Source organism: Hypanus sabinus, chromosome 3, assembly GCF_030144855.1.
Source record: "Hypanus sabinus isolate sHypSab1 chromosome 3, sHypSab1.hap1, whole genome shotgun sequence".
Taxonomy (NCBI): Eukaryota; Metazoa; Chordata; class Chondrichthyes; order Myliobatiformes; family Dasyatidae; genus Hypanus; species Hypanus sabinus.
This window is the reverse complement of record NC_082708.1, coordinates 30,429,714-30,457,313: the sequence shown is the minus strand read 5'-3', so window position 1 is coordinate 30,457,313 and position 27,600 is coordinate 30,429,714. Positions and strand designations below refer to the sequence as shown.

The following is a 27,600-nucleotide window of genomic DNA, read 5'->3' as shown; positions in this document are numbered from 1 at the left end:
GCAACAGGCAAAGCTGAGGATTCAGGGCCTTCCTCCCGGAGATTTCTCTGATCGCACAGTAGCAGTGACAGCGAAACAGGCATTTCAAAAGTTTCACCAGATGTTCCTCCGTGCTTCACACGTCTGTCTCCATCAAATCAGGATTGTACTACTGTTGACTGTTGACAAGGAGTATTGTCAACAGTCAACAGTAGTACAGCCTGATTAGCGTCTTATCAAGACTCAGCATTATTTCCTTGTATTATATTCTATTCCCTTGAGTTAAATACCAACATTGCATTTGCCTTCTTTACCAGAATGAACCTGCAAATTAACCTTCTGGGAGTCTTGCATGAGGACTCCCAAGTCCCTCTGCATCTCTGTTAGTTGAACTTTATCCCCATTTAGATAGCAGTCCACACTACTGTTCCTTTTATGAATATATATTACCATACGTATCCCAAGACTGTATTCCATCTGCCAAATTTTTTGCCCATTCTTCCAATTCGTCTAAGTCCTGCTGCAATTGCATTGCTTCCTTAGAATTACCTACACCTCCACCTACCTTCATATAATCTGCAAACTTCGCCACAAAGCCATTAATTCCATTATCCAAATCATTGACAAACAATGTGAAAAGTAGTAGTCCCAATATTGACCCTTGAGGAACACTACTAGTCACTGGCAGCCAACCAGAAAAGGCCCCTTTTATTCCTGCTCACTGTCTCCTGCGTATCAGTCATTCCTCTATCCATGCCAGTATCTTTCCTTTAACGCCACAAGATTTTATCTTATTAAACAAACTTGTGTGGCAACTTATCAAATGCTTTCTGAAAATCCAAGTAAATGACATCCACTGCCTCTTCTTTGTCCACAGCTTGTCCGGCAAGATTTCCCTTCACAGAAACTACTCTGACTCTATGACTTATTTTATACTCCAAGTACCCATAAATCTAATCCTTAATAATAGACCCCAACAATTTCCCAACGATTGAGATTAGGCCAACTGTGCTATAATTTCCTTTCTTTTGTCTTCCTCCCTGCTCCCTGACACTCATGATCTTTGGCAGACTGCTAATGTCTGCCACAGTGAAAACAGATGCGAAGTACCCATTAAGTTCATCTGCCATTTCTTTGTCCCCCATTACTGCCTCACCAGCATCATTTTCCAGTGGCCCAATATCAACTCTCACCTCACTTTTACTCTTTCTATAACTGAGAAAAACATTTGATATTCTGCTTTGTATTATTGGCTAGTTTGCCCTCGTATTTCATCTTTTCCCTTCTTCTGGCTTTTTTTTAAAGTTACCTTTTGTTGGATTTTAAGAACTTCCCAAACATCCAATCTCCCACTAAATTCTGCTACCTATATGCCCTTTCCTTGGCTTTTATGCAGTCCTAACTTGCCTCGTCACCCATGGTTGGCTACCCTGCTATTTGAAAACAACTTCCTCTGTGGGACATAACTATTCTGCACCTTGTGAACTATTAACAAACAAGATAAAATCTGCAGATGCTGCAAATCCAAGCAACACACACACAATGCTGGAGGAACTCAGAAGGCCAAGTAGCATCTAGGAAAAGAGTACAGTCAATGTTTCTTGCGATCCTGCACCAAAATGATTTTCCCAATCCCTTTGCACATTGAAATCCCGCATTACAATTGTGTCATTACCCTTATTACTCGTACATGTCTTTTCCAGCTCCCTTTGCAGTCTCAACCCCACATCTTGGTTACTATTTGGAGGCCTATATTTGATTCCCATAATGGGTTTTTTTAGCCTTGCAGTTTCTTAACTCCACCCACAAAGATTCAACATTCTCTGACTCCATGCCACCTCTTTCTATAGATGTAATTGCATCTCTTACCAACACGGCTACACCACCATCTATGTCTTCCTGCCTGTCCTTTTAATACAAAGTATATCCTTTGGTGTTAAGCTTCTGACAATGGTTTTCTTTCCACCACGACTCAGTAGTCCCCACAATGTCATACCGACCAATCTCTAACTGTGCCACCTTATTCCAAATACAGCATCATCAGTTCTACATTCTTTGCACTTTTGAATTTTGCCTCTGTGGTACAATTTAGCTCTTTGCTCTGTCTGCATTTGTACCCAATCATTTGCTTGTCCTTTCTTGCATGTTACATCAATCATCTACAGTACTTGGAAACCTGCTGTCTCATCCTCTGCTCTATCATACTGGTTCCCATCCCGCTGTCATATTAGTTTAAACTACTCCCAACAGCTCAGGTAAAGTCACTTTGTCCTTTCCTCTAGTACTAATTTACACATAGCTAATAAGATCCTGTGGCTATTTATCATTTCAAGGCTTATTTAATGACAACAAACACTTCTCTCCAACTCAGCAATGAATTCTGACCTCCAGTTCAGTATCCATCCTGGTTGAGTTTACAGAGTTAATAATGGACTACCACAAGGATCAACATTAATCCCATCAGCCTTCAGCTTCTATATAAGTGATACCTTCAATAAAACATCATCCAAAATTCACAATACTTTTAATATCAGAAAATTAACTATACAGTGATGACCCATTGCTTTCTGTTCAATAAAGAGCAGAAACACTAAAACTAAAAGTTTAAGATGAACAAGTTCCCAGGAACAGTCCAGTTCTGCCTTGGTATATATGAATAGAGAACTAAAATTAATGGCCATTGACTGGTTGCCAATGTCGGCTGACATTGCCTCCACAGAATGCACCGTCAGTTGTCCACATCTCTGAAACCTACCACATTCAATCCACTCCAAGATGGAAGACAAGCCAAGATTACATATCAAATCAAGCAAATTATGAAGAGGCCTTAAAAATACATATTGCTGATTCACAGTGAAGGCCTTAATGGAAAAAGAACAAATTGAACAAAGCTCTTGTTGCCAGCTCTTCCCCGTACCTCTCCAAACACACACACTACATAAAATAGTACTTCTACATAATATGAAATAAATACAACTGGTCAAGGATAACATGACCATATATTACAACAATGAAATCTCAAGTAAGATAGTAAGTGCAAACACAACAACAAAAATTAAACAATAGAAAATATTGGCCAAAAACTACAGTTCTTTCTGATCTCTTTCAGTTACATTAATATGACCAGATCAGGCTCCTATCTTGGACATAAATATATACACACACAGAATACGAGATGAACTCAGCAGGTCAGCCAGCATCTTTTGAAAGGAATAAACAGCTAATTTTTCAGGCTGCGACCTTTTAGCAGGACTGTAAAGGAAGGGAAAAGAAGCCAGAATAAGGTGGTGGGGGAAGTTGAAGGAGTCCAAGCTAGGAGGTGACAGGTGAAGACAGAAAGGTGGGGATGGGGATGAAGTGAGAAGCTGGGAGGTAATAGGTGGTAAAGATTAAAGGACTTAGTGGACCATAGGAGAAAGTAAAGGAAAAGGGACAGCAGTCGGAGGTGATAAGGAGGTGAGGAGAAGGGGTAAGACAAGGGGCAGAGTGGAGAATGGAAGAAGAGGGAAGGTTGAGGGAGAATTATTACCAGAAGTTACAGAAATCGACATTCATACCATCAGGTTGGAGGCCTCCCAGACAGAATATAACATGTTGCTCCTCTATCACAAGAGTAGCCTCATTGTGGCAGTAGAGAAGAGCTGGAATGAAAGTGGGTTTTGGAAGTAAAATGGTTGGCCACCAAGAAGCCCTGCTTGTTGTGATGGAGCAAAGATGCTTGACAAAAAGGTTCTTCAATCCACATAGGGTCTCACCAATGTACCACATAAGGAGCACTGGATACAGTACACAACCCCAACAGATTTGCAGGTGAAGTATTGCCTCACCTTGAAGGACATATACATGTATAATGTATAAATATATACAATGCTTTGCTGCCATATATTGAGACAGCTTAAAAATCTAATCTTGTTTATCCGTCTGCCTTCCTCCACCAGCCAATAAGAATTAATCTATGCCTCACAGGACTAATTGCAGATCTCAATGTCTCCTTTATATCTCAGAGATCAGAATGACTTACATCATTAAAACTGTGGTCTGATAAGCTTTGTACATTGTCTTTGACATTTGTGTACAATTGCTTTGACTGTATACGTTAATAATCGACTTGCTTTATTTTTGATCCAAAATACAATTCACAAATTGAATAGATCCATCCTTATGGAGACTGTTCATTACAGAATTTGTATAATTTATTATTCTAAAATCCACTCAGAAATAAGGAATCCTTATTCAGAATATTTTGGTTAAAATTACTAAAGCAATTAGTTTGTTTGCCAGTTCTAAACAGTTAGTAATAAAATCAAATACGTTAAAATGCTAGAAATATGAGGTAAATCTGTAAATCAACAACATACTTGTCAGCTTCTCAGAGCAAAGTAGTATGTGAAGATGTCATATTGAGTGCTCCCACACAGAACTTTAACCAGCTTTTTCTTTCCACATGGTAATGGATCTGCATAATCTCTGTTCCTTTACTCCCAGCCACATTTGTAAATGGATATTCAGTGAACTTTATGAAATTGTCATCTTCAACCCTTTGCTGACCTTGAAACTTCTGAAAACTACTACTTTTAACAACAAATCTTTTCACATAACTTATAGCTCTACAATGGGTAGTCAAAACTGCCCAGCGCGTCACTAACACCAGCCTGCCTGCCATCAAGGACATATATACATAAAGGTGCTAGAAAAAGGGGCCAGTAACATCATGAAGGTTCCTACCCACCCTGCTCAATGACTGTTTGTTCCACTGTCATCAGGGAGACTACATGGCATCCACACCAGGAACACTAGACCCAAAAACAACAGCTTTCCCCAAGCACCAAGGCTGATCAACACCTCCACCCACTAACTCGACCACTACTTTATATTTTCTGTCAGTCACCTTGTGTACAGACATTCTTGTGCCTAGCATCACTTTATAGTCATATAATCAATATTATAAGCTATTTTAAGTATTTATACATATTGTGTTTTTGATTGTGTTTTCTATCTTATTGTATCTTCATTTATTGTTTTGATATTTATTGATTTTTTTTGTGCATCAGATCCGGAGTAATAATTACTTCATTCTCTTTCACACATGTCCTGGAAATGACATTAAACAATCTTGAATCCTTAAATGCATCTGAATCTACAAGCAACTGAAGGGCAACATGTAGACACAGAAGGCAATTTAGAAGGTAAATGGTATGTTCTGTATGCTATTATTACTAAAGGATATCAGTTCAGTGGTCAAGATGAATTACTGTAATTATACAGGGCTTCCCTGAAACAGCATCTGGAGCATTGTGTACAGTTTTGGTGTCCTTACCTTAAAAAAGATAAACTTAATATGGAGGAAGTACAACTAAAGTGCAGTAAACTGATTCTTGGTTAGTAGGTAGGCTATAGGTGCAGAAATTGAGTAGACTAGATCTACATTCACTAGATATTGGAAGAATGAAAGGAGATCTCAACTGAAACAAACAAAAATTCTTCAGAAGTTTGACAAGCTAGCTACAGAGAGGATGTCTTCCTAGCTAAGAAGTCCAGCATCAGGGAAGGGCACAGCTTCAAAAGATGCAGTCTAGTCACAAATGAGATGAGAAGAAATGTTTTCACTCAGAAGGTGAACTGTCGGAATTACCTACCCAAGAGGATTGAAGAGATTTAATCATTTGTATTCATTCAAAACAAAAGATAAACAGGTTACTGAATATTCAGGAATCTAAGGATATAAGGAATGTGTGGAGGTAGAAGCTGGATCATGACCTTGACTAATGGCAGTGGTGGCTCAGAGGGTCAGATGTTCTACTTCTGCTAATTTTTTCTTATAATAGATAATTGAATCACTGAATAATATTGACTATACTAAAATAAATATTGTCAGTCACCAATATTTTATAACTAATACTACCAAAATCGAGTATTGCTATGAAGAAACAAATAAACTGAATAAAGGAAAAACAGCTTGATAACAAAACAGGACTATGCAGCAAGTTGCAAAAATCCTGTAAAAATAGCAGTATATTATGCCAAAACGCAGATAGATCATCAAATAATGCAACAAGTGCAACAGCCATAATCTTCTTTGTCAGTGGCACCTTCACATTTATTAATTGCAACATAAGGAACAGATGTTGCTGACCTAAACATTACAGTATGTTCAGTGATGTGAAAGGACACTAAAGTCTAAGTATAAATTAAAATTGCATTCAAAATCTATTCACTGCTTAATTAATTGCAGATTTTTCTAGTTGACATGATGTACAGGGTGGTGTAGTCCAGGGATAAGTGTGTTTGGACCTTTTACAATTTACGTTAATAAAGATTAGCTTTATATGTCACATGTACATCAAGACATCATACAGCAAGTATGTCATTTGCATCAAACCAAATCAGCAAGAATTGTGCTTGGGGCAGCATGGAAGTGTCACCACACTTCCAGCACCATTGTTGCATGCCCACAGCTTACTAACCATAACAGTGTGTTTTTGGAATGCGAGAAGAAACCAGAGCAGCCAAAGGAAACTCACAGGGACACAAAGACAACGTACAAACTCCTTACAAACAGTGGCCACTGACTGCCACTGTAAATCAATTGCACCAACCCCTAAGCTACATCACCCGACTTGTATGAATGTACCAAAGGATATAAGGTCTAATTTTGCTGATTACACTAATATTGTTTGGGAAGTAAGTTGGAATGAGGAGATCAGTATGCAACAAAAGAATATTTAGAAATACTGGACAATCTATGTTGATATTCACTACAATCTATGTTGATATTCACTGAAGATCAAATGAGCAGAGGCAGTGTGTAAAATATACGAGATCCTAAATGATTCTGACAGGTCAGATGTGGAGAGATGGTTGCTCTTATGCAAAGAAGAAAACAGAACAAGGGCAGGCCACCTGGCCATTTAAACCTATAATGCTATTCAAAATAATCATGGCTGAACCTCAACTCCTCTTCTGTACCTATCTCATCGAGCCCTCAGTACTGAATCTTCCAAATTTTTATCTGCATATCTCCAATGATTGACAAATTTCTGGAGCAGAGAATTCCAGAGATTCACCATCCTGTTAGAAAAACACTCCTCTGCATTTCAGTTTAAAATGAATGTCCCCTTGTCTAATGGAGACTCTCCCCATGTGGAAACATCTCAACACATCTTATACTTCTAGCATCTTCTACATTTCAACATATGTTGCTTCATTCTTAACTCCAAATAAAGTGAGTTTAACTCTTTTTTATTAGCCATTCAAGACAGGACACCCAAAAGGTACTCTAGTGAATCTCTTCTGCACTGCTTTAAACCTTAGATAAGGGGACCAAAATGGTATGTTCACTCCAGATGCAACCTTACAAACACCTTACAAGAATTGTAGCAATACACTCTTCATTGAAGAATCAAGAATTACAGTACATTGTTTAAAAACAAATTGTTGCCTATTTAAAAGAGATGAAGCTTTTTTTGTGAATCTTTGAAACTTTCTTCCTTAGGTAGCTACAGATGCTGCACCTTTGTATGTTTTTCAAACTGAGGTATACTGATTATTGAGAGGCAAGGAGATGTAAATTTATCAAAGCCAGAATGAAACATGTAGTTGAGGTGATAAATCAGATGAGCTGTGACCTTACTAAATAGTGAAGTGGCTCCAAGGATGAGCAGCCTCTTCCAGCTCATAATGTACATTGTTTATACATTAGCATACTCAGTTCCTCAGCAGAACCCGCCAAAAATAAAAACCCATAATTCAGTTTCAAGGAATGCATATATACTGTAGATATCCAACAGAAAAGTACACTTCCATATTGTTCTGTACTTTGGCATCCATGTACAATGTGCTAGGCTAATGATTGTAGAAAACAATCATCTTTGGGGCATTATGGTAGCAAGTAGTTAGCACGATGCTATTACAGCCGGGTGTTGGATTTCAATTCCAGCATCCTCTGCAAGATGTTTTTATATTCTTCCTGTGAGAAATGCGAGCTTCCTCTAGGTGCTTTGCTTTTCTCCCATGAATAGACAGAATGCTTTGCAGAGGTGGAAAGAGGGTATGTCTATAATAAAATGGAGACAAGTAACATAACCATACTTGGTACTAGCAGTTAAGAGAGAAAACATAAAATTAGGAAATGCGGAACACAGCATTGGATGAAATTCAAATAAAAGATACACAATACACAACATTTCAAGCAGCATCTGTGGAGAGATTAAAACTAAGCTTATGTTACAATTCCATGACTACCTGTAACTGGTTAATTCTGTCACAAATAGGTTAGTTATCTGAAATTATAGAACTTATGAGTGTTGTGACGTACCTAGACAGAAGATGGGATGCTGTTCCTACATATTATTTTGGGCATTTTTGGAACAATGTAGGAAGACAAAAACAAAGATCATAATGGGAATGGAAAGGAGAATTAAAGTGGCAGGGGACTGCAAGCCCAGTGTTAATCACATGGAATGTTTTGTATCAGAACCAGGCAGCTAAAGTTAATTCAATCTTTCCTTTTTCCAGAGATGTCGTCTGATCTACTGGTTATTTCCAGCAGTCTCTACTATTTCAGATTTACAACAACTACTTGTGTTTATTTGCTCTTTTATATCTTACCCCACTAACTGCTGCACTGAGTGCAATTGTACCATCTCAATAACTAGTCTCCACCTTTATACTGTATACATCAAGACTGTCAACTGCTCCTCTTTTGCAAAGTTATGTTTTGTTAATTATTACCACATGTACCAAGATATAGTATAAAGCTAGACTTGCATAGTTTATAAAGATCAAAATATTGCAGAATAAGGTAAAACAGTTAATGCAGAATAAAGTCTAAAAACTACCAAAAAAGTGCACTACAGGTAAACAATATCAGCAAGATAGATTGTGAGGCCAAGAGTCCATCTTATTGTACCAGAGGTCAGTTCTAGAATCTAATAACAACGGATAGAAGTTGCTCTTGAGCTTTGAGCAAAGCTTATTGTACCTTCTGCCCAATGATAGAGAGGAGAAGAGAGAATATCCAGAGTGGGTGGGCTCTTTGATTATTCTGGCTGTTTTACTAAGACAGTGAGGACTATATACAGAATCCATAGACAGTTGACTTTTTCCTGTGTTGTGCTGAGCTGCGTCAACAACTCTGTACATTTTATTGCAGTCACGTGCAAAGCAGTTGCCATACCAAGGTGTTATGCATCCAGACAGAATGCTTTCTGCGATGCATTGATAAAAAAAATGTTTTGGGACATCACTGTTTCTTCTCTTAATCTACGTCTTTCTTCACTGTAAATACAGACATGTAGTCTGTAAGACATCACCCACTCCCATGGCTCTATACACCAAAGACCATACTGATCCCGAAGGATTAAGAATCCAAAGATAAAGCTCTAACCTGTTCCAGATACAAAGGGACAGCTGAATTGATCCCTCAACACCACCCCACCCTCATGACCAAGAGGAGCCCTGTGATACAGCTCAAGGAACTTCCCTTGGTCTGCAATAGGGAACTTTTTTTTAAAAAAAAGGTCTTTGTTATCCAGACATTTAAAACTATTTGAATAGCTTTAAATAATTAAATATTTTAAATAAAAATTTAAACATTGGCAAATTATTAAATAAATTTAAATAATCAGCTTCATGCAACTTTTAACACAGTATCAGCAAACCTATTCAAATGAATAGAGTGGAGGTCTTTATGTCAGCCATCCTTATTATATAGCTGAGAGGTTCAGTGGCAAATCCAGCAGCTTAATACTGTTTCCCTAGTGATTATAACTTTGAATATTTCCACAAACACAAGAGATTTCACAAATGCTGGAAATCCAGAGTAACACACACTAAATGATGGAGGAACTCAGAAGATCAGGGAGCATCTTTGGGGGGAAATAAGCTGTCAATGTTTCAGGCTGAGATCCTTCAATATTTCCTTTTTCCTTCAAATACCCAACACATAGCTGTTTCTTAAGCATTCCTTCTATTCTCTAATGAAAGCTCATTCATACTCATTCTTTTCTGTTTTAACATTCCATTCAATCTTCTGTCCTGCTAACAATCTTTGCAGAAATTTAAAAAAAATTTTTAGTATCTGGACATAGCTGGCAAGGCTAATATCTGTTGCCCACTCCTTACAGAGAATGTGGCTACCTTCTAAATCACTGCTATTTCAGGGCCAGGTTAATGAGCACAATGAGATTGACTGTTTGACGTGTATTTATTTTAATGCAAGGATTATAATGGGCAAGGCAGATGATCTTAGATTAGGACATGGATCTATGATGTAGCCATTACATTAACTTAGTTGAGAGGAGAACAGAGTGGCAGCTCACCATTCCATGGCTAAGGTATTTCAGATGTGATAGGAAGGTATGCAAGTGGAGCAGTTAAATTTCTTTCAGGATGAATGTCATAGCTGCACCTCGAGAGGAAATCTCATCAATTGAGGTCGTGAGGTAGAACCCAGGAATAAAGAAGATGTAATCACTATAATGGCCTCCCAATAGCCTGTGGGATACAGAGGGAGATATATACACCGGGAGATCATGCAAGGATACAACTACAACAGAGTAGCTGCCATGATGACTTTTATTTCCCTAATATTGACTGGGGCAGAAATTGTTACCTCACACAGGGAAGAGACAATGTAGATAGTCCTCCGAGGGGAGAGGCCATAGTAGGAAATAAGCTTGGCCAGGTAATTGAACTTCTAGTGAAGGAGCATTTTGAGAACATAGAACCTAGCAGCTCTATACAGACCCTTTGGCCCAGGATGTTGTGGCAATCTTTTAACTGACTCCAAGATCTATCCCTTTCCTCCCACATAACCCCTGATCACCCAAGTGCCTATCCAAGAGTCTCATATATGTCTCTAATGTATCTGCCTCTAAAACCACCCATGCACCCACCATTCTCTATGTAATAAAACTTACCTCTGGCACCCCCCTATACTTTCTACCAACCTTAAAATTATGTCCCTTCTATTAGCCATTTCCACTTTGGCAAAAAGTCTCTAGCTGTCCACTCAATCCATGCCTCTTATCATCTTGTATACCTCTATCAAGCCACCTCTCATCCTCCTTCGCTCCAATGAGAAAATTACTAATGGTCATTGTGTTAATATTTCTGAATAGTTATGGATAAGTTAGTCTTCTGCTAGAATTGCCAAAATGGAACAAGGCTAATAACAACAGAATTAGGGAGGAATTGGGGAGTGTAGATTTGGAGAAATTGCTTGGGAGTAAATCCACTTTATGACCTGTGGTGGATCTTCAAGTCATTTGGTTTGATTTGCAGACTAGCATGTTCCTGTGAAGATGGCAATGTTCAGGAACCATAGATGAAAAAAGATATTATAAGTTTAATTTTAAAAAAAACATAGGCTTTAGAAGGTAATATTAGTAAGTGTCTGTAAGAATAACATGCAGTTCTGTTTACTACGTTATAGAAAGGATGGGGAGACTTCGGATACAGTGCAGAAGTGTTTCAGCAGGATGTTACCTACATTGCAGAGTATGAGCTACAAAGTTTTTTTATTAATTGATTTTTTAATGCATTTTTACAACACTACAAAAAAAAACCCCAAGAACGAAATAGGAAATTAATACAGTACAAGATAAACATACAATGGTGATATAATACAGAATATAATAATTGAAAAAGCACCCAAATTGAAGTCGTGTAAAGTTAGTATCTACCCCCACCCCCGCAAGAAAAAAAAACTCCAGACCAACCAGAGCAAAATATAGGAAATATAAATCAGAACATTCAAACCCCCAAAACTGTAAATACAATTAAAAACATAAGATAATAATGCCTACTACCAAAAAGAGCAATTAAAGGGTTAGGTTCTAAGTGGCAATTCAGAATACAGGATAAAGTTAAGAAAACATCCCTCCAAAATTTCTCTAGACTAGGACAGATCCAGTACATATGAATGAGAGAAGCCTCACCACTTTTGCATTTATCACAAAGAGGACTAATATTAGGATAAGATCGAGATAATTTAGATTTGGACATATGAGCCCTATGAACAATCTTAAACTGTAAAAGACACAAAGAGAAGTTGAGTTGACCAACTTGAGAATCGAGTTCCAAACCTCACCAGATAAAGGGATATTTAAGTCATGCTCCCAAGCCATTCTGATTTTATCCAAAGGGGCGCGCCGTAAGGATACTAATTTATCATGAATAAAAGATATTAAACCTTTACACAATGGATTAATAGAAAGAAATAAGTCCATAGCATTTTTCTCAGGCATCTCAGGGATTAATAAAGGATTAATGAATTGTCTAATTTGGAGATATCTAAAGAAATGGGCATTAGGTAGATTAAACTTAGCAGAGAACTGTTGAAAAGATGCAAAGTGATTATCAATGAAAAGATCTTTGAAATACCTAATGCCCTTTCTATATATCAATCATAAAATGTTGAATCATGCATAGAAGGTAGAAAAAGATTATGTAAAATAGGACTAGAAAGGGAAAAACCATAGAAACCATAAAATTTCCTAATCTGGGCCCATATTCGCAGAGTATGTCTAACAAGAGGATTAACAATTAGTCTAGGCAAACTACTAGGGAGTGCAGATCCAAGAAGTGCAGAGTTAGATAGATCCTTAGTGGAATTCAGCTCTATTGTTACCCATTTAGGGTGGTCAGACTGGCTATGGAAAAAAGACCAAAAGATAAGACAACAAATGTTAGCTGCCCAGTAGTACAGACGGTAATTAGGTAAGGCCATGCCGCCCTCAGTTTTAGATTTTTGAAGATAAGTTTTGTTAATTCTGGAACGCTTACCCTTCCACAGATAGGCCAAAATAATAGAGTCTAAGGAATCAAAAAAGGTTTTAGAAATAAAAATTGGAATAGATTGAAATAAGTATAAAAATTTAGGGAGAACATACATTTTAATAACATTAACACAACCGATCAAAGACATGGATAAAGGTGACCATTGTGACAAACTCTGCTTTGTAGAGTACAAAAGATTGGCAAAATTTTCACAAAAAAGATCCTTAAAATTCCTTGTAACTGTAATACCAAGATAGATAAATTGATTATCAACTAGTTTAAAGGGGAGGTCACGAAATACTAATACTTGTGCTTCTTTATTATTTGGAAAAAGTTCACTCTTATGTAAATTAAGTTTATAGCCAGAGAACTGGCTAAATTGATCAAGAAGTGAAAACATTGGAGGTAAGGATGTGGACGGATTTGAAAGAAAAAGTAATAGATCATCAGCATAAAGAGAAAGTTTATGCTCAACACCCCCCCTCCAGATCCCCGTCAATTCAGGACAACTTCGAAATGCAATCGCCAGAGGCTCTACAGCCAAATCAAAAAGAAAGGGACTTAAAGGGCATCCTTGACGGGTGCCACGTTTAAGGTTAAATAACTGGGATTGCTGAGAATTAGTCAAAACAGAGGCAGTAGGACATAGATATAGTAATTTGATCCAAGAGATAAAACTTTGACCGAGGTCAAATTTTTCTAAAACCGCAAAGAGGTAGTTCCACTCTATACGATCAAACACTTTCTCTGCATCGAGAGAGATAACGCATTCAGGAGTCCCAGTTGAAGTTGAGTATAAAATATTAAATAAACGCCGTATGTTAAAAAAGGGAAGATGATTTTTAATAAAACCAGCTTGATCATCAGAGATAATAGAGGGTATAACAGTTTCTAATCTATGAGCCAAAACTTTGGCCAAAATTTTGACATCAACATTAAGCAAAGAAATCTGCCTGTAAGAGGATCACTCTGTTGGATCTTTGCCCTTTTTAAATAAAAGAATAATACATGCCTCATTAAATGTGAGTGGCAATTTACCATAATTAAACAAATCAGATAGTACTGAGAGTAACGGAGGTGAAAGAAGTGAAGAGAATGATTTATAAAATTCTATGGGGAATGCTACAAGGTTAAACAAACTTTTGATTGTTTTCACTGGAACATTGGAGGATGAGGATGTGACCTTACAGAAGCCTGTACAAGATCAAGAGAAGCATAGATAGGGTAGGTAGTCAGTGTTTTCCCCCACTCCCCCAGGGTGGAAATGTCAAATACCCCACAATCTCCATCAGCATAGTTGCACCACAAGGCTGTGTGCTTAGCACCCTGCTCTACTCACTTTACACTTATGACCGCAAGGCTAAGAACAGCTCCAATGCCATATTTAAGTCGTTGGCAAAATCAAAGGTGGTGACGAATTAGCATACAGGAGGAAGACTGCCACAACAGCAATCTCTCACTCAACATCAGCAAGACCAAGGACCTGATTATTTACTTCAAGAGGTTGAAACTAGAGGTCCATAGGCCAGTCCTCATCGGGGGAATCAGAGATGGAGAGGGTTAGCAACTTTAAATTCCTTGGTGTTATCATTTTAGAGGGCCTGTCCTGGGCTCAGCACATGAGGGCAACTACGAAGAAAGCACGACCTGATATGGAAACACCACTACCCTTGAATGGAAAAACACGGTGGATACATCCCAGCCCATCATAGATAAAGCCTTCCCATGTGAATTGAGCACATCCACACAGAGCACTGTCACAGGAAGCAGCATCCATCATCAAGGACCCCACCCACCAAGCCATGCTTTGTTCTTGCTGCTGCTATCAGGAAGGTGGTACAGAAGCCTCAGGACCCACACCACCAGGTTCAGGAACAGTTCTTACCCTTCAACCATCAGCTCTTAAACCAGAGAAGGTAACTTCACCAGCCCCATCACTGAATTGTTCCCACAACCTATGGATATACTTTCAAGGACTCTTCATCTCATGTTCTCAATATTTACTGCTTATTTATTTATTTTTCTCATTTGTATTTGCAGTTTGTCATTTCCACATTGGTTGTCCATCCTGTTGGGTGTGGTATTTCATTGATTTGATTGTGTTTCTCGAATTTTATTCTGTGTGCCACAAGAAACTGAATCTCATGGTTGTATATGGTGATATACATTACTTTGATAATACATTTACTTTGAACCTATGCAGTGTGTGATAGCTGTCTGGAACATTCTGACAGGGGAAGTGGAAGGAAAAGATGTGACATTCATGTTTAAAAGGCAATTAGACACAGACATGGAAATAGAGGGATAAAGACAATGTGCAATCAGATAGGATTAGTACATTGGTTGGTCCAGAAATGGTGGGCTGGGCCTGTTCCTGCACTGTATGCTCTGTTTAAGGTACTCCCACAGTACCTTTGAGTAATAAGTTACTGAATTTAGACCCTGCAATGATGAAGCATTACTGATGTTTCAAACTCTGGATGGTATGTAACTTGGATGGGAAAACGGAGATGGTGGTATTTTCCTCAAACTTATTGGTGCTGGAAGATACATTTTTGAGATGTGATATTGCAGCAGCTTGGGGCAATAACTGCCATAAATTCTGAAGATTATACACTCAATGCAGCTATGATATCCAAATGGTGATGGTCTAGGTTTTGCTGTATGTAGGTAGGGATGTACTACTTTATTGGGTGAGGAGTTCTAATGGAATTGAACATTGTGCAGTTATCATGCACCTTTTCTTTAAGCTTGATATAGTCATTAACTTTCTGGTTAACCATGAATGGTCCAATTCTCTTATTTGAATTTCTTTTACTTCTTGCAATGTATCTATTTTGTCCTGAAATATTCCCTTAAGTGTCTTCCACTGCATCTATATTGACTGATCCTTAAGCTCTGCTTTCATTTTACATAAATGCTATTATTTAGGTATATTCAATTACACAGCATTACAATTATTGCTACTTAAGAGTCGCATGATGCGATCATTTTTATCTTCCTTGCTCCAAAATATGTTGTTTCACGAAAACATTCCCAGTAAACTATGATCTCCTCCAATTCTCTCTCTCTCGCCTCCCCATTTGATAATTCCATAAAACCATAAGACACAGGAACAAATTAGGCTATTCAGCCCATTGATTCTGATCTGCCATTCCACCATGACTGATTTATTATCCCTCTCAACCCAATTCTCCTGCCTTCTCCCCTTATTAATCAAGAACCTATCCATCTCTGATTTAAAGATTCTGAATTACTTGACCTCCACAGCCATCTGTGGCAATAAATTCCACAGATTCACCACCCTCTGGCTAAAGAAATTCCTCAAGTAATTCCAGTTTACATGTAGATTAAAATCCCCTATTATCACCATAATAAACTTGTTATTTCTTCTTTTACATAGTGTCCTAACATGTAAGATACTAGTACAGTGCCTCTACACTTCAACCAGAAGAAACTTCTTGCCTCTCACATTTCCATCCAAACCACTTAAATTTTCGTATTCATTTAACAGTGCCAGTCCTCCACCTTTTCAGGTGGTTGCCTGCAGCATTAGCAGTAGAACCAAAGATTTACCAAACTAGCCATCCTACTCCTATGTAATTGGGTTTTCAACTCACTTTGAGCCAAACAGGTGGAATGGATGCCAATTTTGAGTTGAACTGCAATTGCTTTCAAGGTGACTATCAAAGCAGTAAGAACGCAAAAACAGAATCACGTGCAATGTTTTTCTTGTTAATGTGGCCAATTTGTTTTATTTGCACCTGTGCACATAACAATAAATTCAACTTTGACTTAAAAATCTTCCGCAAGAAAATAAAAAGTCAAAATATGGTTAAGATTCAACAAATAATTTCTACCTAGATATCTTATAATTTCTCAGTCTCTAGTTAACAAGCATTTTTCATGTACCAAAAAATTACTCAAACATGGTTTAGCTCAACCACGTAAGAAATTATCAATGAAACCATGATATTGTATTGTAGAGGATAAAGCTTTAAAGCTGCATGTCAGCCATTTCAGGTCAAAATGGCTTGCAAAGTTTCATGTATTAAGTCACAGAAAATAGATTTGCAACCCAGCCAGCATAAATTAATTCAATTTCAGGAATTAGACTATAACCATGACCTACACGCATCAGAGTTTGCGCACTTTCATTCTCAAGAGAATTCCCTTCCACCAAATTAATACATGTTAGACAATGTTTTCATATTATAAAAATGTTTCCAGATTATAGGTAATACTCATAAAATCCCCACTTTTAGCAACTATATGTATAAATTTTATTTATACCCAATCATTTTCTTTAACTTTATCAAGCATGTAAATAAAAATGTTGAAAAATTACAGCTGAACATTTTCCAGGAAATTTCCGATCCTCTGAACATTCATATATAACTAACATTTCACTTCTACATCAAGTGATTCACGAATCACCACGCAATATTCAAGATGTTGTTGTAACTTATTTGGTTAAACTTGTGTTTTAACAACAAAATGTCTGTCATACTTGCACAATTTTTATGCATTCTATGTTTACATTGTGCATTGAAAATATGAATAATGCTTGCACTCCTTTCCCCCCCCCCCCCCCCATTCCTTCTTATTCTGGATTCTGCCACTTTCCTTTATAGTTCTGATGAAGGGTCTTGGCTGCTTGACATACTGAGTTCCTCCAGAATTTGTGTGTGTCGTGCAAGATTTCCAGCATTTGCAAATCTTGTGTTTAAAATCTGAGTAATATGCACATTTGGACATGATTTACAAATGATAATATGAATAAAGAGAGCAAGGTTGGACAAATGCAATGACAATTCGCTACAGAAAACAAAGCATGAATTCTGCACCTATTTATAAGAAATTTGCATGCAATTTCATTACATGCTATTTTCTAAAAGAGCAAAGAAAGGCTCCTGTACACATTATTTGTTTGAATATTTACATGTAATTAGTTTTGACTCTGTTAATATAATCTATTGGGTCTTATTACAGTTCTAATCAATAACCAAAATAATTTAGGAGAGAAAGCAAATCTCCAACTTTCTTTAGCCCATCCTGTTGCCACTTCTTCACATTTAAAAGCCTCTAGATCAGTATTTGACCATCCTCCAGTCTTCCTTCCTAATTCTCATAGTACATCCCATCACTTTTGAATTATTCTTGAATGCCTTTTGTGACAAGGGTGTTACATAAATACAGTCAATATTTAAATTAGCAGATCTTACAATATATTCCAACTATTTAACATGCCAGACATAAATAAGTAATTCTTCCGTGCTCTCATCGATCCTCCCTCCCTCAGCAACTTAAGTCTTATGTGTCGGAATATTCTCATGGTTGAAGTATGCTTTCTGTGAAAGTTCCTCAAAGTTTATGAATTTGATGACCTAATGACCATATGATTTGGGAGAAAAGTCTCAACTAATTTACGCAAATTTCATACCAAGAAGAGGAGGAAATTCAGGCAAAGAGTAGCTTTAAAGTGTCATTACTAACACTGATAGAAATAATCTTCAATGAGATTTACAAATAATCTCCAATATAAGGCTAAGATGTAATAATCTTCTAACTTAAAATAACAATAATTATATAGTTTTAATGGAAGCAAATGCATCATATTAGACCATAAGACATAGAAGCAGAAATAAGCCATTCAGACTATTGAGTCTGCTCTGCCATTCCATCATCCTAGATCCCACTCAACTCCATTCACATGCCTTCTCACCATATCCTTTGACACCCTGATCGATCGGGAAACGATCAACTTCTGCCTTAAGTATACCCACAAACTTAGCTTCCACAATAATCTGTGGCAGAAGATTCCAAATTCACTATTCTCTGGCTAAAAAAAAAATTCTTCTTTACCTCTGTTCTAAAAGGTCACCCCTTAATTTTGATTCTGTGCCCTCTAGTTCGGGATACCCGACCATGGAAACATCCTCTCCACATCAAACCCATCTAGTTCTTATTACGTTTGGTAGATTCAACTCCCCCCGCCCCCCACATTCAACTCTTTCCAATGACAACACATCTTTTCTGAGATACGGAGCACAAAACTATTGACAATACCCAAAGTGCAGCCTGACTAGTGTTGTACAAAGGCTCAGCATAATCATCTGTCACTTTTTGCCCATTCTTCCAATTTGTCTAAATCGTGCTGCAATTGCATTGATTCCTCAGAACTACCTACCCCTCCAATTATCTTCATATCATCCACAAACTTTGCCACAAAGCCATCAATTCCGTATTCAGAATGCTGTTATATCTGCCTTTGGCCATTACTGTGCACTTCTGTAAAAAAATATATATAAATTGACTGAAACTGCAAATACCAATATGAAACCAACACTTTAGCCTATTGATCATAAAGAATCCTGGTTCATTTCCTGAATTGTGCCAATTTAGGACATCTTAGTAAAATTGTTGCCATAAGCAGTACAAATCTTCCATTTGCTCTAAGATGAGCAAAAAAAAAGCATCTTCAGATTACTATCAAACATCCACAGCTAGGAAATGCATGTGAATGAAAATTATTTCTATTCTGAGTTGCATGGAAAAATCCAGTAAACCAGTAGACAAACTTACGTCTGACCCTAAATTTGTCTGCAACTCAGTATTTTTTTTAATATAGGGAAATAGAAATAATAACCACAAAGGAAGAAAACTGACGTTTCAGCCTTGACTTCAGACTCACAGAAACTTTTCAGTGATAACTCAGCTTGTGAATCAGCATCCTGAGCCATTTTTTCACTTAACTTAAGCAATGCTGCAAGGATTTTTTTTGTCAAGATTTTATAACTTTGTTAAATACAACTGTAAAACAAGACCTGTATACATGATATCAATTCCTAAAATAGGCACTAATCTCCATCTAAATAGAATACCATAAATATATGGCAAGTATGGTGCTGAAGAGTTGTCACGTAAAAACATAACTGGCTCATTTGATCATGTGAGTAATTAAGAGTTTGCCCTATACTTTTCTCCAGATCCACAGTGGGCACTGTTAGTGTTCAAAAATACTTCAATGGATATGCTAATCATTGAAATTTCAAAAATAAAGAAAAAGAATTAGATGGATCAACTATCAGTGACTCTGCATCATAACACTGACTCAATATCTTTGCATTGTCAGCCTATATCATATGAGCATCGCAAAGATTAGAGGTGCTTACCACTTTCATGCCAACTAAAGATTTGCCTGCAGATAAGCCTCATTCCAACAACAAATATGAAAAAAGATTCAAGGTCAGACTATTTTTTATTACTTACTTTAAAGGAACTGGGCTTCACAGACATTAGCTATTGCCCATCCCTAATAACTTGAGATGTTAATCAGTTGCCTTCCTGACTGCCATTAGTCCTTATGGATATAGCAGTAACAATTACATTAATTGAAAATTTAGTAATTTGTTTGTATACTATGGCTTCAAACACAACTGATTTATAAATAAATCAAGTTACATTAACCTTTATCAACTCAGGGATGTAAATATTGAGAACTGTTTTACAAGTGTAAGTTACTGTCAGGTAACATCCACAAACATTCACTTTGAAGCAGATATTGTGAAATCCAAAGACATGAAGAATTGGAAGATATTAAATAAGCCCAATTAGGTTCTGATCCAATATTACAGATACACAGTTAGATCTGTCAGCAATAGAAGCTGGTCTTTACTTGCATGACAATTGTACTGGACTCAAATTTGCCAAGCCAACTACATTTTAGATATACATGAGAGACTTAATCTTTGTTTGAAATCATGAATATTTTAACCATTAATCTGCATAATAATTTATATTTTAAAAAGAAACACTACTAAAAAACAATCTGTTAAAACAGATGACAATCTGAAACAGGAACCTATAACCTGAAATATTTTTTTCTCTTCAACCCAAGCATAGTAAAGCCAATTGTCAGTTACCCATCACCTACCTGCAATTACTTAACTCAGGAATAACCAAGGAACAATACAAAGTTCAAAACATTCAAAGTAAATTGATAATCAAAGTACATACATGTCACCAATTTTCTTACAGGTATTCATAGTAAATACAAATAAACACAACAGAATCAATGAAAAACTACACATGACAAAACAGACAACCAACCAACCAACATGCAAATACAAAAATACAAACAAAATATTAATATCAAATAAATAAGCAATAAATAGAGAATGAGATTAAGAGTCTTTGAAAATTGAGTTCACAAGTTGTGGGAATAGTTCAGTGTTGGCGTGACTGAGGTTGAGTGAAGTTATCTCCTCTGATTCAAGAGCACTGTTCCTGAGCCTGTTAGTGTGGGTCCTGAGACGCCCATACCTCCTTCCTGAGCCATAATGACTCCACTAGGTATGCTCCAAGCCACAAAGGAAGGTTTTTCTTACAGCTATCAACACTTATCTACTGAACTACTATGAAACACAGTTAAGCTCTTTCAGAAAATTAGATCTTCTACAAACTGTCATTTACTGGAGCAAAACAAAACACAACTGCATAATTATAATTTCATCTGGAGGAGAAAAAGCTGAGCTACCAAGCAGAAAAAATGTAATCTTCTTTTGGAATATGACTATATTAACCATTACTATGGAAAGTATGTTTAAAAAGCATCAAGTTACAAAGGAACAATTAGTTGAAAACAATTCAATCAGACCTATTATTTTCAATAATTAACCCCAATTAAATGGCAAGTTTGGAGTTAAAAACAGTGATAAGCAGCTTTAACATGGGTGTGTTCCAGCAAAATTGGCAAGAGATGTCAGGAAGCATATCTACAAGTCAGCACTTCCACTATTTACAAATCTCCTATTATGCCATTTGATATGTAATCAATTGGCATCCAGCAAGTTCTTAGTACAGCTAGGGAATTCTTCCAGTTCAGCAAGGCTGTCATGCAATGCTGTGACAGGAACACACGTGTCTTTTTTTTAAAAAAAGTTCAGAAGGCAATAGGTGGGATGCATGTAACTTTGCATAACACTACACCCTCAACTTTATAACCAAAATGAATATCACTAGATGTCAAAAATTGAAATAACCAGATTAAAAGTATCGTTTCATGAATGCCAGGTCCACTGCAACTTGGCATGATGCATTATCACTCTCAAGGATTCTTCTCCCTGGAAGTTCTACAGGAAGATACACATGTAAACCCACAGTGGGTGATAGCGCATAATTATTACTATCATAGATAACAACTCCACTAAAAAGAACTGCAGGAGTTGAAAAACACAACAATGCACACATGCCAGTCTAATAGAACTGTCAATGGGTAAACTCTCATATGCTAACTAGCATGAATTAAGTGTTTTTTTTAAATGAGTCACACCATCAAGGAATAGGAAAAACTTTTTTAAAAAACACCACACCAGCACTGGCAACAAGATTAGAAATGCAAATTGATATCCACCAATACTCCATACTACTTGAAGTGCAGTTGATAAATCTTATTTCTTTGGGTACAATCAAAATAAGGTACAGTATAAGCAACATTTCAGAGCGAGCAGACACAAGGCAATGTATTGGTCAACTCTATTATCAGAAAAATAGCAATTCATGAATTGAGAGAATTTCAGAATCTTTCTATATTTTCTAAATTCAGGCCATTACAAATCTACTCACACTGCCAAGTACAAAAGCACAATTAATCTTCAGTTTTATATCAGTTATCTTTGAGAATTTTCTGATCAAAAATTTACCATCAGCACTGGTCATTTCTAGTAGTGACAATTAAGCACAACCATGCTGCCACTCATGCATTTTCATAGACCTAGAGGATAAGAATGGGCATTAAGACTCATTTACAAAATCATTATGTCAGGACATAGATTAAGCTACTGACACCGAGTGCTTTCTTGAAAGTAAGCTAATGGGTCTGTTAGTGACCGTGGTGGTGATAGTGCAATCTAACTGCATCACTAATAACCCAAAATTGAATTCTCCAACTTTAGGTAAATTGGTATTCAATACATCTGTAAATTGGGCTTTATGAAAAAATCTAAATCATGATGACCACATACCTACTCAATTTTAAAAATCCACTTGGTTACTAACATCCTTTGCAGAAGGAAAATTGCTATCCTTCACCCTAGTCTGGCTTATGTATGACTCCAGACCCAAAGCACCTCTACAATAGTCCACCAAGCCATTCCATTTGCTCAGGGATAGAGAACAAACCCTGACCTTAATAGTCCCACATCATGAAAAATGAACAGACAAAAATATTATACAAGTACACTGTGCCCATTTATAAAGTATAGTTTAGTTGTAGAAAGAAAAATCTAGACCCCAAAACAGAAATACTGGAAATCTGGGAAGGCAGTGTTAATATTTTTTTCACCAATAAACTTCTGCCAGAATGTGAAAGTAGCCTTCCAACTTTAAATGTTATAAACAGTATCTATGAAAATTCTTTCAGACTAACATTGATCCAAGTTGCATATTCTGCTAAATCAGCCAGCTTAAGTGTAGTAGTTTCCACTCACTTCAACAGAATTCCTGTGGATTATGCATTTCTGCATTACTTGACTCAACAACTTCTTAACAATACCAAATGAAGTGATGAGCTCCAAGACATTTATTACAAATTTTAAAAATCATACACATTTTATTTAGGATAGCGGTTTACCTATTATGTAAATTCACATAATATGTACAAAATCACAATTACAATACATATACTAATTCAAATCTTCTTTTCAGGCAAAGCCCATTTCCTCAAATCTCCCACTGGCAACAAAATATATTTGTACGCTGCATTTTCAAGTTTAATTTTTTGATCTTTCTCCCCCACAGGGACAAAAGAAACAATGTAGATTGACTTTAAAAAGAACAAACTTGATGTTCAATTAACAATTTTAAAGAATTCACATTTCTTAACCAAACTTTCTGTAGCATATTTACAAACACAACTATATTAGCATTTTACTTCTATTGACGAAGATCTGGTCAGCTTGAAATGAAAACACCACGGGGAAGATTACAAAATGTTTCCAAGTATTGGAGTACAGCAACAGGCAATATAGCAAGATAACTCTAAATGCAGTGTTTGGGTTTCAAATTAAATTGATCATATTATTGAATTCATACTGTAATTTGAGAGGGAGAAGCAGAAGGCACATGTATCGGTATCACAATGGAATAAAGGGAATTACAAGAGCATGAAAGAAGAGCCTGCCCAGGTGGATTGGAGAAGGATACTGGCAGGTACGACAGCAGAACAGAGGTAGCTGAAGTGTCTGGGAAAAACTCACAAGGGGCAGGATCGATATGTCCCTCAGAAGCAGTTGTTCTCAAATGGCAGGGCTAGGCAACCATGGCTGACAAAGGAAGTTAAGAACTGCTTAAAAGCCAAGGAAAGGGCATATAAGGTAGCAAAAGTGGGTGGGAAGTTGGATGATTGGGAAGCTTTTAAAATTCAACAAAAGCAACTAATAAAGCTATAAGAAGGGAAAAGATAAAATATGAGGGCAAACTATGTGATAATATGAAGCAAGATACTAAAGGTTTTTTTTTCAGTTATATGAAGTATAAAAGGGAGGTAAGATTGATATTGGACCTCTGGAAAATGATGCAGATGAGCCAGTAATAGGGGGCAAAGAAATGGCAGATGAACTTAATAAGTACTTTTCTTCAGTCTTTACTGTGGAAGACACTAGCTGTATGCCAGAGGTCCATGAGGGTCAGGGAGCAGGAATGTGTGTCATTGCTATCACTAAGGAAAAGGTGCTAGGCAAACTGAAAGGTCTTAAGGTGGCTAAGTCACCTGACCAGATGGTCTACATCCCAGAGTCCTGAAAGAGGTTGCTGAAGAGAACAAATGTATTGGTCATAATCTCTCATGGATCACTTGATTCTGACATAGTGTCGGAGAACTAAAAAATTGCAAGTGCCATTCCACTCTTTAAGGGAGGAAGGCAAAAGGAAGGAAATTATAGGCCAGTTGGCCTAACCTCAGTGGTTGGGTAAGTGTTGGAGTCAATTATTGAGGATGAGGTTTTGAGATACTTGAGGCTAATAATAAATGTGCCCCTTATCATGGAAAACAAGAGAAAGTCAGAAATATGACAGATCAGCGAGAGCAAGAGAAAAAATAAAGTGTGGAATTCATAGTAAGAAACACCCTACAAAGATTTATTCTACAGAACACATCGAGTAGTATTGAAGGTTTGAGTAAACAAAAAGGGGAAACCTGCTTTGACTAATTTACTGGTGTTCTTTGAAGACTAATAGGGAGAAATAAGTGGATGTGGTGACTTAGCTCTTCAGAAAGCTTTTTGTCACATCATAAATGAAGTTGGTCAACAAGCCATGTGACTAAACTAAAGATAAAATTCTTTACTCAAAAGATGTTGAATTTTTCGTAAACTTAAGCAAGAATGATTGCTGAGACCATGTCATTGAATTCATTCAGATCATAAATTGACAGATATATGGAGGTTCAGGAAATGGCGATAGGACAACAGTGCAGAAAAATGGATAGACTAGATACAGTATCATCTAGATGAATGGTGGGACAGGCCCAACCGAATGTCCTACTACACTAGTTGTCACTCTACCAATGGAATGTCAAAACATTGTGGTGAAGTTGCCAGAAAGTTAGTATATTTATAACAATTTTAACACAATTACACAGTTCCACAAGTATGCAGAATCTTAAGATTTTTAATTCAAGTACAAGATTTATTTTTGATATCCTAAAGAATTACAGCTTTGTTTGAAATTTATGGTGCCCCCTCACCTTTCTCTGCCTTAAACGGGCATGTCCATAAACAATTGCCCTTTGAGATACCACAGAAAATTAAAACAGCATGATTAAGGTTTTTAATTGAAGTTTTCATAACATACAAAAACATAAAAGGTAGTATTATTAAAAGGTGACTATGTACGAGTTATAGCATTCCAATAAGACATAAAAGGACACATTCTAAGTAAACTCATAATCATAGGAGTTATAATAACATAAAGAGCACATAAATATATTCTTCTTTTGCATTTATTAACTATTTTCACTATCAAATGAGCTAGTTTTTTTTGTTGAAATGTAGCTCAATGTCCAAGCCAAGACAAGCTAAGTAATGAATGTCAACAGCAGGTTAAAAATTTATGCAGGGATGTACCCATGTAATAATTATGGTTCCACCCTCGTGCAGAAGTTATTAGATTGTGATCAGAAGTATGTATGCCAGCTGATCTTCCTCTTATATGCCCAAGGTCTAAAGATCAGCCAGAATTTGACCCAGCTGGCATTTATTTAACTCAATACTGCATTATTAGGTTAGATTATGCTGAATTGAATGGAGTTAAAGAAAAATAATGATGTAGATGATATCTTCAAAATACAAGAGTTAAAAAGACCTACCTGTACAAAAGTGATCAATTTTCTCCTAAAGTATAGCAAAAATGATAACTGAACCATCAAGTTATGATAAATAATCCAATGCCTATCATCATGGAAGGTCTAACATGGAGTCCACTATCTATATAGTTCAAATTACATTTATAATAGTTTGTGGAAAACTCATGAGATATTGCCAATACGTGCTTTTGTGAAAAACTCGTATCACGAATTAGTGTACTGTACAGTCTTTCCACACAGCTCAGATAAGGCAAGATGCTTCTTTACTACTACTTGGGCACACGAGCTAACAATTGTGATTAGTTAAACTCAGACTTGCATTTTTGTGATTTATTTCATTATTCATACAATATTAATAAATGCAAAATGGTTAAAAAGAATCCTAGATAGAGTAAGATCCCAATAACTTGCATGTTTAGAACAAGAACTTTCAATCCATCTGTACTAAAGAACCATTTACAACCTTTTCATCAAAAAGATGGGGTATAAATGTAAAAATATACTGTTGCCTAAAGTATTCGTAAAATTTCAGGTGAATTTGACGGGTTCATAAATAAGCAAATTTTCTTCTGTGCAATATACATGATAAGATCATAAAAATAGAACAGTGCAACACACAAACAGAACCTTTGACCCACTGTTGTGCCAAACTAATTAAACTAATGACATCTAACCCAGTCTGTCTGCACATTGTCCATGCATTGTGACAAAGAATGCATAGCACATAAACAGACCCTTTGGCCCATCTAATCAGCACCAAACCTTGATTCTCCCTACTCCCACATGCCTGCACTTGGATCATAGACCATCCTTGTACTTATCCAAAATTCCCTGAAACGTTGAAATCAAACCCGCGTCCGCCACTTCCACGGCTCATTCCAGTCTCACCACCCTCTGAGTGAAAAAGATCCCCTTCACATTGCCCTTAAAAATTTCACCCTTAACCTATGACCTCTAGTTTAGTCTCACTAACCTCAGTGGAGAAGCTTACTTGCATTGGTCCTAACTATACTCATAATTTTGTATATCACTATCAAATCTCCCCTCATTCTATTACATTCCAGGAAGTAAAGTCACAACCTATTCAACCTTTCCTTATAACTGAAGTCCTCAAATCCTGGCAACATCCTTGTAAATTTTCTCTGCAATCTTTCAGTCTTATTGATATCTTTCCTGAAGGTAGGTGAGCAGAACTGCACACAGTACTTCAAAATTAGACCTCACCAACATCTTATACAACTTCCCAAAGCCTGTACTCAATACTTTGATTTTGATTTATGAAGACCAACGTGCCCAAAACTTTCTTTACCATCCTATCTACCTGAACCATCACTTTCAAGAAAATATGGATCTGTATTCCCTGATCCCTCAGTTCTACTGCACTCCTCAGTGCTACTGTTCATCATACAAGTCTTGCAGTGGTTTGTCCTCCCAACACATGCAAAACTACACCTCTATTCTCTGCAAATCCATGGCCA

The 27,600-nt window shown here is 36.8% G+C and overlaps 1 protein-coding gene across 7 annotated transcripts in view; it reads right to left on the bottom strand.

Moving 5' to 3' along the window:
• Positions 1 to 27,600, bottom strand: part of LOC132391148 (F-box-like/WD repeat-containing protein TBL1X) — a 349,009-nt gene that overhangs the window by 311,322 nt on the left and 10,087 nt on the right. For 3 of the 7 annotated variants that reach the window (XM_059963975.1, XM_059963972.1, XM_059963977.1), the window contains exon 2: positions 18,950 to 19,050. The exons of the other annotated variants lie outside the window; for them this stretch is intronic. The gene's annotated coding sequence lies outside the window, so the exon portion shown is untranslated. The remainder of the gene's footprint in view (positions 1 to 18,949; positions 19,051 to 27,600) is intronic. 7 annotated transcript variants of the gene reach the window in all.